The following is a 15,521-nucleotide window of genomic DNA, read 5'->3' as shown; positions in this document are numbered from 1 at the left end:
TATTTACACAAGGATAACACCACAATAACAATAAGAAGAAAGGAAAGGTCAAACTATTTAGAATTTATATCGATGTGAGAATAATGCTAAAGTGACAATTTTCCTAGGTCTCAGAGTGAAAAATGCTTGTCCACGTGTGGCCAAGCTGACAGGAAGTCTTGCAAGCATGTCTCAGTTGTTGCAATGACAGGTGCTCCATCTATTATTGGTCATTGTGACAGCCTAATATACACAAATGGCAAGAATTTAAAATAGAATTTATAATATTTATTATTTTACTACTGATCATAGTCACTTTTTTTTTTTTAACAATCAGTATTGTATTATGCATACTGGCTGACTACCAATGTGTACCCAAAGCTGGGGTATATTTTATCTGTTTTGCTAAAAGGGCATAGGATATGGGGCATCTAGGGAATAGTGCATGATTTAGCTTGTGCACCAAAGAAGACTGATTGATTTAAACATTAAGTTCTTATGTGTGTGGGTGTACATGAATCTATATCTTTCAGTCTCCACAAGAAAGTATGTGTGCATGTGTGTGTTTGCAACCATGTGTGTGGTGAGGAAAAAAGCTGATTAAGAATGTCAGAGCTCCCCTGCTAGACATATATCTTGAGGTCAGGCTGTGGTCCCAGGAACAGTTGGTGGACAAAGGTTGTGGAACTTGACCCTAATGCTACAGATAGGAGCCATGTAATAGAGAAAAGACAGTGTCCAGGGTGAAACTGGACTTGTAAGGCAAAGAGGAGAGACTGGGTTGGGAGAGGAAAGCCAGGTACAAAGTTGTCATGCAAAACAGATCTCTTCAGGGTCACCTCTTGTTCTTCACTGGGGCTCAGAATGAAAGGCACAACTACATACAATACTCATATCACATGCAATGGACTAAGAAACATGTGTAATGACTCCAAGGGGTGTAAATCTCCCTGGTAACGTGGGACACAACCCCCGGAGGGTATCCTGGAGGTTATTCTTATTCATTATATAGATATCCCCTTTTTGTTTATGGTGTATTGGAGTGGCTGGAGGGAAGTACCTGAAACCATTGAGCTATGTTCCAGTAGCCTTGATTATTGAAGGCAATTGTTTAACAACAACCTTTTTTTAAAAAAAAATTAAAACAACAAATGGTTGTGAAAAACCAAACCTCAAAAAGCACTTTAATTCCAGCCTAACAGTGCCAGGTGCAATGTCTGGGAACAGACTCTGGGTACAATGCTGTGTGGCAACCACTCACACACATGGCTCAGAGAAGGCCCCCAAGGGGGACTTACTTTCAGGGGGCTGGGCCAAGGGGAAGAGTAGTGGTTCCAGAACAAGGGCAGGGGCAGGCATGGGGGAAAGGTGATACTTCATGGCATTGTTTTGGGTGATCTTGAAGTCTTGTAGGGCATTGCAAGCAGCCCCTGGCTGTACCTCACTGTCAAACTCCACAAAGGTGATGTCATGCCATCCAGGGACCAGTCTGACCTCCCCGAAGCCAGGGAAGTGGTTGAAAAGCATGGACAGTGTGAGCTTATTGGCAACATTCTGGCAGGTTGGTGAGGAAGATGTGGTTGAGTGGGTTTTCTGAAAGGGGTTGGGCAGGAGGCATCTGTCCTGACATAAGCTGCTGTGGATGCATGGCCCCTGTAGGAATCTTTCCCCGTGCAAGGCTGAGTGGTAGAATCATGCCAGGGGGAGGCACATAGGGAAGATGACCCAGCATGTGGTGCATGATGTGGGGTTGCTGAGTCATTGGTGGCATGCCCCAGACAGGCCCCTGGATGGCTCCTGCCCAGTCTTCTTGGCAGCTGCAGCTTCCTTTTCTCCTGCTTATGGTCCCACTCCATGAAGGTACCCTTCATCTTGGCAATAATATCCAAGTCAGTCCTGGCATACCGGATTCACATGGGCTTGTAACAGAAGGGGAAGCTCTGCATGAAGCACAGTGTGTTGGTGGCACTGCTGACTTTCTTAAAGAGGACAGAGGCCTGACCCCTCATCTTCAGTCTCCATAACACCAGGATTTCCAGGATCTGGCCAAACTGGGAGAAGATGGTGTACAGGGACTTCTTCAGTTCATCTTTTTAAAATCTTCTCCCTGAGGTTGTTGATATAAATAGTGTAGTCGGGGTGGGTATCAGAAACTGCCATGGTGTGAGGTGCCAATGGATCCTTTGAAGGAAATCAGAAGCATTCTATCATTTCATGTATAAATATTTCAACATGTATCTCCAAAAGATAGCTCTTATTATCTTTTCAGTGTTTACAGAACTATTCTTTCTCTAACCCATTCCGTACTCCATGCGTCAATCTGCATCACTTCACTAAAACAGTTTTTAAAAAGGTCAATGAAGACTGTCATTTTAGTAAATGCAGTGATTAATTCCCAATCCTCTCCCCACTTAATCTCCTTGTAACATTTGAAATAGCTGATCACTCATTCCTTGAAAAACATCTTTCACTTAGCTTCTGGGATATTACTCACTCCTGATATCATCTGGTTTTATGACTTTAAATAATATCATTTTTGTTGATGAAACTATTTCCAGCAAAGGACATCCAAGTGTATGTCTCGCTTGACTGTATAATAAGTATCTTGAATTTAACTGGATTTCTGTCATCTCCTGCCAAAACCCTGTCCTTCTCCAATCTTCCTCATTTTATTAAATGGTACCATCATTCACCCACAATTCCTCAGGCTGAACATCCAGCCTGTACTTCTTATTTTCTCATACTTCACATGCAATTCATTTGCAAATCCTGGAAAAAGTTCTTTTCTAGAAGCCCTTTAATTAGACTTTCAATTCAATCTGGCCAGTTGCCTCTAGAAGTGAAAAATGAAAATTGTGGAATTGTAACCCTTACCAAACTCTGAAATCTGTTCTACAACTAATTGTTGCACTGTGCTTGAAATTTATTGCTTTTTTGTATATATGTTGTTTTTCACAAAAAAAGAAAAATGAAGTCAATTGTGATGATAAAAAAATATTTATTCCTTCTACCCTCCAATATTCTGGAGCAGGTAGAAGGAAAAATCTGAGAGGATGGTATCATAGCCCATGACAAACTCTGGAATCTATCTTGTAAGTACTCGTTGAAGAGGACTTCGAAAACTATTGCTTTTTTCTTTCTTTGCTTTGTATATATGTTATATTGTAGAATAAAAAAGTTAAAAAAACCCCCACAAAACTCACAGGTAATTCTCTCCTTAGCATGTTGCTTGGTCTTGGGGTTGTGTGCTCGGTTGGAACAGGGAGGAAACAGGAAGCTGTGGGTAAACTGTGACAGAAGTGAAGACTGATTTTTTTAACCAAATTGCAAGAGAACATGAAAGAATGGAAACTAATATTAAAAGATAATTGAGACATAACAACCAAAAGCGATGAGGACATCTCTTTGCATCCTAATTTAAACAACTCATCAGTTAAGAAAAATATGTAAGGCAATCAGGGAATGTGAATACACTCTAGATATTTGATGATGTAAAGAGTTGTTAACATTTGAAAAAGTAACAATGGTACTGTCATGAATTTTATAAAGCTTTCTTTTAAGAGTACATTAAAAATATTTACAGATGAAGTGATAGATCTGGAATTTTCTTCAAAATATCCATTGTATATTGGGGGTGGAGAACTAAGTGGGATATAAATTATTCAAAATTAGGTATGAGTTGATGATTGTTGAAACTAAGTGATGCCTACATGATGGTTCATTGTAGTATATTCTCTACTTGTGTATATATTAATTGTCCATAATAAAATTTTTTCAAGGGGAAAAGCTGCATGGTAAGACATGCATTCTTGAATGTCTTACCTCTCTTCCCAAGGGTAAGAATTGTGAGGAAATGTCTCAGGAGGCAATACTTTAAGAGGACTGTGTGCTGGTTTGAAATTGTTATGTACCCCAGAAAAGCCATGTTCTTCTAATCCAATCATGTAGGGGCAGACCAATGTGGGTAGGGCCTTTTCATTAAATTGTTTCCATGGAGATGTGACCCACCCAATTCAAGGTGGGTCTTAATCTGCTTGCTGGAGTCCTTAAATGGAGAGAATAAAAGAAAACAAAGGGAGCTCAGAGCTGATACAGAGAGGAGAGAAATGAAACTAAGTGACAGACACTTGGAGACAGAAAAAGGCCACGGGAGATGCTAAGCTAAAATGTGAAATCCAGATTTTTCCCTTGAGAAGCTAAGAGAGGGCCCCAGAATCAAGCTGAAACAGGCTGGGAGAGAGGGACACTGGACATCACCATGTGTCTTACCAGGTGATAGAGAAGCCCTGATGCAATCAGCCTTTCTTGAGTGACAGTATCCTCTTTTGATGCCTTAATTTGGATATTTTCATGGCCTTAGAAATGCAGATTTGTAACCTAATAAATCCTCTTTGTAAAAGTCAATCCATTTCTGATATATTGCATTCTGGCTGCTTTAGCAAACCAAAATAGATTTTGGTACCAAGAGCAGAGTGTCACAGTTTGCAAATACCAAAAATACTGTAACAGCTTTATAAATGTAAAGCTTTATAAATGCAAACAGTTTTATATAAATATAAAGGGAATATTCTGGAAGAATTTTGGGATGCTTGATGGAGAAAGCCTAGTTTGCTTCGAAGAGACTGTTGGTAGAAATATATGCTAAAGTTTCTTCCAAAAAGGCCTTAGACAGAACTGATGACTCTGTCATTGCAAATTGGAAAAAAGGCAATCCTTGTTTTAAAGTGGCAGAGAATTTGGCAAAACTGAGCCCTGGTGCTGGATGAAAGGGAGAATTTGAAAGTGATAAGCTGACATACCTAGATTAAGAAATTTCCAAACTAAATGTGGAAGATGCAGTCTGGTTTCTCCTTGCAGCTTATAGTAAAATGTGAGAGGTAAGGGATAAGCTAAGAACTGAACTCTTGAGTACAAAGAAACCAGAAACTGATGGTTTGGAAAATTCTGGGCTTTTGGAAAATGAGATTTCAGAGAATAGTGCCCCACATGAGGATTTTACCAAACACTGAACCAATCAGTCATTACAGGACAAGACACGATGGGAGATTGATTTATTCAGAAAGGACTTGTGGAAAGCCTTATTGTCTGACAATTGTTATCCATGTGTGGCATGGAAAACTGACATGTTTGTGTGAGATCTGTATGAACAGAATCACAGCCATCTGGACAGAAAGGTATAGAAAATGAACAGATAGAAGGAAAAATGATTTCAAAGGAGATCTATGGGAAGCTAGGATCTAAAGCCAAGAAATCTCAGGCCAGGACGTGTACCCACCCATCTATATGGAAAGGCTGAGTGTGCCCTGGAGGCAGAGGTTGGGCTTCTGCTTCATTGTTCAGGAGGTGTTGCCACATCAGACCTCAGAGAGGGTGAAGCACATTCTCTGAGGATTGGGGAAATATTGGCCACTGCTCCATTGTTCAGAAATGGTTGAGCATATGCCCCAGAGATGACAGAGACTCCAGGTGCCACTCAGATGCATGAGGAGGGTGGGGTCGAGAACAAGTGGTCTCCCAATGATCCCCAATGTTGCAATCCTCACCTCTGTGTTTGCAGAGAGCAGAGCCACTGCATAGCCCTTGGAATGGGTGGGACTGCTGCTCAAGCCCCACCCTCAAGCCCTGAGATTAAAACATCATGCTATAAATGATTCTCAGAACTTAAAATCTAATGAAGTTTGCCTAGCTGTTTTTCAGAACTATTGGGTTTGGTGACCCTGTTTTTTTTTTTTTTTTTTCCAATTCCTCCTTATGGCAATGGGAATATTTATCCTATAACTTTCCATTCTTTGTATATTGGCAGCATATAACTTGTTCTAAGTTTCAGAGGTTCATAGCCAGAGGAAAATTTTGCCTTAGGACAAACCATGCCTGTAGCTAATTTTGATGAGATTTTGTACTGCTTTTGACTTGGTATTTGTATTGTTGCTGTAATGGTTTAAGGCTTTTGTGATATTGTGATGGAATGAATGTATTTTGTATATGGAAAAAAAGTAGTTTTTTGGGAGTCCAGAGGGTGGAATGTGCTGGTTTGAAACTGCTATGTAACCCAGAAAAACCATCTTCTTCAAATTCAATCTTGTGGGGCAGAATAATTGTGGGTGGAACCTTTTGATTAGATTGTTTCCATGGAGCTATGACCCACCCAATTGTGGCTGGGACCTTTTGATTAAATTGTTTCCTTGGAGATGTGATCAATCCAATTCATGGTGGGCATTAATCTGCACTGGAGTGCTCTGTGGAGAGAAAAAAAGACAGAGAATATAGAGAGCACTCAGAGCTGTTACAGAAAGCAGAGAGATGAACAAAGTGACAGATGCTTGGAGTCAGGAAAGGGCACTGGGAGATGCTAAGCTAAGAGGTGAAATCCAGAGTTTGCCCCAGAGAAGCCAAGAGAGGACCCTGGAATCAGAAGCTGAAACCAGGAGCTGGAGAGAAGGACAGCAGACATTGTCATGTGCCCTACCATGTGACAGAGAAAGCCTGGAGCAATCAGCCTTCCTTTATGGGTGGTTTCCTCTTTTTGATGCCTTAATTTGGAATTTTCATGGCCTTAGAACTGTACATTTGTAACCTAATAAATCCTCTTTGTAAAAGCCAATCCACAAAAAGAAGAAAAAAGATTAACAAACAATAGAAAAAGTTAAAGAAAAAAAGTCAATCTAATTTTTGGTATATTGCATTCTGGCAGCTTTAGCAAACTTAGATTGGATATCTACTGAGATGAAGGTCATCTCTATTGGGGAACTCATAATTTGCCCACTTGTTTGGATACAGTTTCACTTCTCTTGCCCTGATGACATTTTCACATCTGTGTGCTGAGAAAAGCATCCTTCCTGGAGAAGGTTCAGAGTCATAGGAAGGATGAAGATGGAATAGGAGACAAGAAAAACTCATTTAAGGCCTCCTGGTAATATCTGGAAAAGTCAGGAACTATATTCCAACTCAAGCCCTCCCAAGTCTTGGCTCCTTGATTAGTGCTTGAGACTCTGCTGGGTCTGGAGCTTTCCCTGCCCTCATGGATAGTGCATTCTAGAAACACACACGCATGCACACACACACACACACACACACACACATTTAAGACCTAAAGAGAGGCATCAACAAAATCTTCTCTTGGGGGCTGATTATGATAATGTATCATAGCTCAGACCAAGTATGGTTTCTTATGTCTTTAAATTTCCCTTGAAAATTTTCTCTTATGATTGAAGAACCTTGAGTATAGAGAACATAGATCCTGTTCTAACTCTAATGCATATGTACTTTCCCTAAAAATCCAATAAATACATATATTCACAACTTCTTTATTTTTCCAGTGACTCATTCTATCCCTCTTGAGGCAAAGCTCAGAGCCAGTCCAGTCCTAAGATGGGGAAAGTTGTCCTTCACTGCTATTGATGTTGCTGTTGAAAACTGGCACCGCACAATCGATGGATATGATTTTCCACTGCTTTAGTCACATACACAGACCCCATTGATCCAGACAACTGTGCAGGTGGCTGTAGTTCTCTGAATGAGGGATAATTGTTGAGGTTGTGTGATGGGATCATTTTACTATTCTCTTCAGTTGTTAGATGTTTGATTTTTCTCACAATTAAAAGTTAAAAAGCAAAAAAAAAAAGTCTAACAGTAGAATGGTGAAGTAAATTGTAAACATGCAAAAGAAACACTCTGGATCCTTTGAAAAATGTTGATTCTAGGCCTGGAACAGGGAAAATATAAAATAAGAATAGAGTATTTTTGATGTCAGGAAGTTGTAAAGTGCTCACAAAAAGAATGAGCATGTTAAAGAGAAGCAGGAACCACCCTAAAAGAGTTCCAGTGGCCAAAGTTAACAATTTGAGCAACAAAATAATGATAGAATTGGATTGTAACCAACAGGATAAAATAAATATACATTAGTCCATACTGATATTGATCGATTAATCAATCAATCAATCATTCAATGGAGAAGAGACATTATTAGAGAAGAATTCATCAGGGAAGACTAACATTGTAGCTAGTCTGAAGTCATGTTTATTGGGGGAAGCAAAATAACAGTGGACTAGCCAAAATTTAGTGGGAGGACTATAGTGGATTGAATTGTGTATATGTTTGGCCATGTTCTTGATCTTCCACATTCTGGTGGGTTTGGGGTGTTAACTTCAGTTAAGGTGTAGCCCCACTAAAACCCAATTAAAGGTTGGATTACTGGAGTGTTTTATGGTCAGAGTGAAATTCAGATGGTGGGAGAAGCCAGGTGTGCCTGTTTGAATCTGTGATGGACCCCAGAAAAGCCATGCCCTTTAATCCTTATTCAATATTGCTGGCTGGGAGCTTTTTTTTTTTTTTTAACTTTTTAAAAGTTTTTATTAATAAAACCAATCAACTTACAATATGAACATTCTTTTTTAAAATTACATAGTTGTATATTCATCATCATGATCATTTCTTAGAACATTTATATCAATTCAGGAAAAGAAATAAAAACAAAACAGAAAAAATTCATACATGCCATACCCCTTACCCATCCATTTCATTGATCTAGTAGCATCTCAATCTACTAAATTTATTTTAACATTTGTTCCCCCTATTATTTATTTATTTTTAATCCATATGTTTTACTCATCTGTCCATAAGGTAGATAGAAGAAGCATCAGACACAAGGTTTTCACAATCACACAGTCACAGTGTGAATGCTATATCTTTATACAATCATCTTCAAGAAACATGGCTACTGGAACACAGCTCTACATTTTCAGGCAGTTCCCTCCAGCCTCTCTGTTATGTCTTAACTAAAAAGGTGATATCTATTTAATTCCTAAGAATAACCTCCAGGATAACCTCTCGACTCTGGAATCTCTCAGCCATTGACACTTTCTTTTGTCTCATTTCTCTCTTCCCCCTTTTGGTAGAGAAGATTTTCTCAGTCCCTTGGTGCTGAGTCCCAGCTCATTTATAGGATTTCTGTCCCACATTGCCAGGAAGGTCCACACCCCTGGGAGTCATGTCCCACATAGAGAGAGAGAGGGCAGTGAGTTTTCTTGTTGCATTGGCTGAGAGAGAGGCCACATCTGAGCAACAAAAGAGGTTCTCTTGGGAGTGACTCTTAGGCCTAATTTTAAGTAGGCATAGCCTATCCTTTGCAGAGTTAAGTTCATATTAACAAACCCCAAGATTAGGGGCTCTGGCTGGGAGCTTTTTTATTGTTTCCATGAAGATGTGACTCACCTGATTGTGGGTATTAACTTATGATTAGAGGGAGATGTTAGTCCACCCATTCCAGGAGAACCTTGGTTAGTTTAGTGGAATCCTTTAAAAGAGAAAGCACTTTTGGAGGCAGAGAGTAATGAGAACCACGAGAGCCCACACAGCCAGTGATTTGGAGATGAAGAAGGAATATACTTCCAGGAGAGCTTCATGAAACAAGAAGCTTGGAGAGAAAGTCAACAGACATCATCATGTTCACCATGTACCTTTCTAGTTGAGAGAGAAATCCTGAACTTCAATGACCTTTCTTGAGTGAAGGCAATCTCTTACTGGTGCCGTAATATGGACTTTTTAATATAGATTTGCTTTAATTGGGACATTTTCTCAGCCTTAGATCTGTAAACTAGCAACTTATTAAATTCCCCTTTTTAAAAAGCCATTCTGTTTTGGTATATTGCATTCCAGCAGCTAGCAAACTAGAACACAAGGAGAGGCCACCATGTTCATTGCCATGTGACAGAAAATCAAGGACCAATAATTGCTGGTAGCAGCTCCAGAATGCCACAGTCTTTGGGAAGAAAGCATCACCTTGCTCTTGCCTCCATTATGGACTTTTTCTAGCCTCAAAATAATAAGCTATTATTTAAATAAACCCATTGAGTGGTGTGATGCTTAAGTCCAGGTATCAACTTGGCTAGGTTATGGTGTCCAATCATTTGATCGAGAAAGCACTGGCCTGACTGTTACTGTGGGGCTATTTCATGTATTTAAATTAAGAGTCAATTGATTGAATCTATGGCTGATTACATCTGCAATCAACAATGAATCATTCAATCAGTTGAAGGATTTAAAGGGAGAACTGAAGATTTTAGCAGTCAGAGAGAAGGATTTCCATTTCTACTTCAGCCAGCCAGCTTCTCCTGTGGAATTTATCAAAACCTTTACTGGGGTTCCCAGCTTGTTCCCTGCCCTGTGGAATTCAGACTTGCCAATTCCAAAGACACATGAGTCAATTTCTATAAAAAACCTTATAATATTTATACACATACATATGTATACACATGCATCTGTTGGTTCTGTTTCTCTGAAGAACTTGATTAATACAGATTTGATACTGTGAGTGATATTTGTGAAACAGAATCTTAAGGATGAGATTTCTGAGTTGGGGTTTTAGGAATTGGTTCTCCAATCTGATTAAAAATGAAAGTCACAAATGACTCTATTTTCAATGATCAAGATGGCATTGATAGTCCATGGCATGAACTGGCAGTACAGATCTGCAAAATATCACCATTGGATGCTACTACTCAAATGCTTATGAGGCAAGATTCTGAGTGACAGTGTATTTGACACCTTAATAGAGTTTTGGGTAGTTAAAAAGTAAAATTACTGTTTTTTCCTAAATGTGCTGGTATAGTTGTTAAAGAAAGGGATGAGCTCAAGGCTTCAAATTCTCAGGTCAAGTGCCACATGAAATTTTCTATGCGTGCCTAGGAAGACTCTTATTCTTGTAGCAGCAGACTTCAGATTTCTGAAAACCAGATGCAAAATAACATTGTGAAAATGAGTAGCTGAATTACAACATAAATTGAATTCCTAACCTTGCAAGGTGTCTTCTGCTAAAGTGAGGGTGGTGACTGGAAAGGAATAGGTTGCATATTTGCAACTCCTAGAGAAACTGATATAAAAGTTACTAAAAATATTGTTTAAAAATAAAAAGGTAATTTATATGGTTTGCTGCAAACCATATAATAATATATGTCTTTTCTAATAGAAAAGACAGTAAAAAAAGACATATAAAAATGAAACAGAAAAAATGGCAAACAAAAATGTAATAATATAAAAGATAAAATAAAATGTTAATGACCATTTGCCTGTTATTGATTTCCAATTCCAAAATTGAGAATATGAAAACAATTGAGAAAATCAACAAAACAGAAGTTGGTTCTTTGAGAAAATTGATTAAATTGATGGAGCCTTAGCTGGGTTGATATAAAAAGAGCGAAGATGAAAATAAATAAAATCAGAAATGGAAAAGGAGACATAAGCATAAATCATAGATTTCTCAGAATTTTCCAAATTATAGGATCATGTCATCTTCAAATGAGAGTTATACTTCCTTGCAGATTTGGATGCTTTAGTTCCTTTTCTTACCTAGTTGTTCTAGTTAGAATTTCTAATACAATGTTGTATAACAGTAGTGACAGTGGGCATGCTTTTCTCATTCCTGATCTTAAGGGGAAGGCTTTCAGTAATTAAGAAAGTTACCTTTGATTCCTATCTTTTGAAGTATTTTTATCAAGAAAGAATGCTGAATTTTGTCAAATGCCTTTTGACAAAATTACATTATCAATCAATATAATGTAATTTTCCCTCTCAATTTGTTAATGTGTTGTATTACATTGATTGATTTTCTTCTGTTGAACAACCCCTGCATGCCTAGAATAAACCTCACTTGGTTGTGGTGTATAAAAATGTTAATGAATCAAATATTCAAATCAAAAGGCAATGATTTTACAACTGGATTAAATAAACACTGTATCCAATATATGCTTTCTATAAGAGACACATTTTAGATTCAGTCACAAATAGATTGTGAGTAAAAAGATGGAAAAGGCTATAGCATGAAAGTGCAACCTTAAGAGAGCTGCTGTAGCTATAGTTATATCAGTCAAAATAGATTTTAAGACTAAATATTACCAGAGAAAATGAGGGACATTTTAACTGATAATATGTTCAATTTATCATGAAATATGATTTTAAACATAAAGGCATTTAATAACCAAGCCCCAAACACACAAAGCAAAAGCTGACAGAATTGAAGGCAGAAATAGACACTTCAACAGTAATAGTTGGAGACTTTAATACCCCACTGTTAATAGTAGAAAGACCATTTAGATGGAGAATAATCAAATATATAGAAAGTGTAAACAACAGTATAAATTGACTTGACCTACATCTATAGAACATATTACCCAACAGTAGAATGTACATTTTTCTCAAACTCACATGAAATATCTCCAATATAGATAAAAACTGAAAATCTCAGTAGATTTTAAACATTTACTATCATACAAAGTATATTCTCTAAGCAAAATAAAAATTAAATTAGTAGCTAACAATAGAGGGAGATTGGAAAATCCATGAATATTTGGAAATTAAATGACAGCCTTCTAAATAAGCAATGGGACAAAGAAGAAATCATAAGATAAATTATAATATATTTTGAGCTGAGTAAAAACAAAAGCATAAAATACAAAATATATGGGATACATCTCAATTAGTGCATAGAGGGACACATAACTGTAAATAGCAACATGGGAAAAGAAGAACTATTTCAAATTGATAACCTTATCTTCCACATTAAGAAACAATAAAAGAGCAAGCTAAACCCAAAGCAGGCAGAAGGAAAGGATTAATGAAATAAAAAATTGAAAACAATACAAAAGATTAATGAAACTAAAATAGTTTCTTTGAAAAGATCAACAATAGTGGCAAACCTTTAGCCAGACTGACCAAGAAAGAGAGATGGACAAATTACTAAAATCCAGAATGAAAGAAGACTACTGACCTCACATAAATTTCAAGGATTAGAAGTGAATACTATGAACAACTACAAATAAAGATATACTAAGGACAAAATCAGAAATGAAAGAGGGGATATTACTACTGACTTTAGATAAATAAAAATGATTGTAAGAGAGCATTATGAATAACTGAATGTCAACAAATTAGCTAATTTAGTTAAAATGGATAAATTACAAGGGAGACACAAACTACCAAAACTAAGTCAAGAAGAAACAGAAATCTGAATAGACCTATAATAAGCAAAGAGATTGAATCAGTAATAAAAATTCTGTCCACTAAGAAAATCCCAGGTCCCAGTGGCTTCACTTGTGAATTCTACCAAAAATTTAAAGAAAATTAAGGCAATGCTTCACAAACTCTTATAAAAAATTGAAGAGGAAGAGCTTTGGTTTGCTAAAGCTGCCAGAATGCAATATTCCAGAAATAGGTTTGTTTTTACAAGGCATATTTCTAAGTTTACAAATTTACAGTTCTAAGGCCATGAAAACATCCTGATTAAGCATCAATAGGATGATACCTTCCCTGAAGAAAGGTCAATGGCATCTGGGGTTTCTCTGTTAGATAGAAAGGCACATGGTCCTTCATGCCTGGGTTTCACTGCTTTCAGCTCCTGAATCTAGTGACCACCTCTCTGAGCTTGTGTGGGTCCTCTCTTAGCATCTCTTGAGCTTTTCTTTCTAAGCTCTCCAAACTTCTCTGAGTGTTTCTCTCTGGGGTCTTTGGGCTCTTCCTGTCTTTTATCTCATAAAAGACTCCAGTAAAGGATTAAGACCCACCTGATATTGGATGGGTCACATCTAAACTGAAATCACCTAATCAAAAGTTGCCACCCACAATAGGTCTGCCCACAGAAATGGATAAAAAGAACATAGCATTTTATGGGGACATAACAGCTTCAAACCAGTACAGGAGGGAACACTTCTCAACTAATTTTTATGAGGCCAGTGTTACTATGATATTAAAACCAGACAAAGATATCAGAAGACATCAGAAGAAAAAAAAACTTCAAACTAGTTAGTATTTCTCATGACTATAGATAACAAAAATCCTCAACAAAACACTAGTGAACTGAATCCAGTCACATGTAAAAAGAATTGTACATGAATGAGCTGAGACTCAGCATCAAAGGACTGAGAAAAACCTTAGAATGAGCTGAGAATTAACATCAAGGGATTGAGAGAACCTTCTCGACCAAAAGGGGGAAGAGTAAAATGAGACAAAGTGTCAATGGCTGAGAGATTCCAAACAGAGTCGAGAGGTTATCCTGGAGGTTATTCTTACGCATTAAGTAGTTATCACCTTGTTGTTCAAGATGTAGTGGAGAGGCTGGAGGGAATTGCCTGAAAATGTAGTGCTGTGTTCCAGTACCCATGTTTCTTGATGATGATTGAACAATGATATAGCTTTCACAATGAGACTCTATGAATGTGAAAACCTTATGTCTGATGCTCCTTTTAGCTACTATATCAACAAAAGAGTAGAACATATGGAATAAAAATAAATAATAGGGGGACAAATGTTAAAATAAATTGTTTGAAATAGTGGTAAATGAAAGCAAGGGGTAAGGGGTATGGTACGTATAGTTTTTTTTTCTTTACTATCATTTTATTTCTTTTTCTGTTGTCCTTTTATTTCTTTTTCTAAATCGATGCAAATGTACTAAGAAATGATGAATATGCAACTATGTGATGATATTAAGAATTACTGATTGTATATGTAGAATGGAATGATATCTAAATGTTTTGTTCATTAATTTTTTTTAATTAATAAAAAAAGTTAAAAAAAAAAGAATTGTACATCATGATCATGTAGAATTTATCCCAACAGTACAGGTTGTTTTAAGATTTGAAAGTCACTTAATGTAATAGTTCATATTAATAGAATATTAATAAAACTACATGATAATTTCAATAGATAAAGAAAAAGCATTTGACAAAAAACAATGTCCATTCACGATTTTTAAAATACTCTCAACAAACTAGGAATATAAATTGTATTTATTTTCTGTGCATCATAAATGTTATTAAAAAAATAGTATCCTAAAAGAACACACAGTTATCATCACACAGTTTCTAAGGGTAAGGACTCCAGGCATAGCTGCATCAATATGTCAGTTGGGCTTTCCATTTTCATCTCTGCTCACTAAGGATGTTGAAAGAATTCAGTTTATCTAGTTATAGGACTGAGGTCCTTTGCTTCCTGCTGGCTGTTGGCTGGAGACTGTCCTCAGCTCATATATACATACATATATACATACATACATACATACATACATACACACACACACACACACACACACGTATCTCCTGATTATATATATATATATATATCTCCTGATACAGATAAGAATGAAGCCAATCAGGTTGGGGTTAAAGTAATTCAGAAGACAGGGGTAAGGAAGACAGTGTCTATATCTTAGAACCACACATACACTTTGAAAGTTTATTTGAGGTTTATTTGGTTTGGAACTGGAATTTTCTGTAGCACATAATCTAACTCAACCTATCTGTACATCTCATTTGAACAATTGAAACACAGAGATTCCAGAATAAGAAACAGGCACTTAAGCCTGTATAGCTAAATGTAATACCTGATACATCCTAGAGTATATTAAGCACATAATTAAAAAGTATTGGCAAAGTCCCTTGAGGGATGGGAGAAAAAATATGGAACTATTAAACCTTGCCATCAGGGAATCCCCTGATACTGTGTCAAACTTTGGGGACACCCAAATCAATAGGCCATGCCCTTGATCTTGAGGCTTA

General features: G+C 37.2%; 1 pseudogene; it reads right to left on the bottom strand.

Annotated features, from left to right (window-relative positions):
- Positions 1-1,236: 1,236 nt before the first annotated feature.
- Positions 1,237-2,139, bottom strand: LOC143683195 (U1 small nuclear ribonucleoprotein A pseudogene; annotated as a pseudogene).
- Between the last annotated feature and the right edge of the window lie 13,382 nt (positions 2,140-15,521).

This window comes from Tamandua tetradactyla, chromosome 5 (genome assembly GCF_023851605.1).
Source record: "Tamandua tetradactyla isolate mTamTet1 chromosome 5, mTamTet1.pri, whole genome shotgun sequence".
In the NCBI taxonomy this organism is placed as follows: domain Eukaryota; kingdom Metazoa; phylum Chordata; class Mammalia; order Pilosa; family Myrmecophagidae; genus Tamandua; species Tamandua tetradactyla.
The sequence above is the reverse complement of the archived record's forward strand: the minus strand, read 5'-3'. Positions and strand labels throughout refer to the sequence as shown.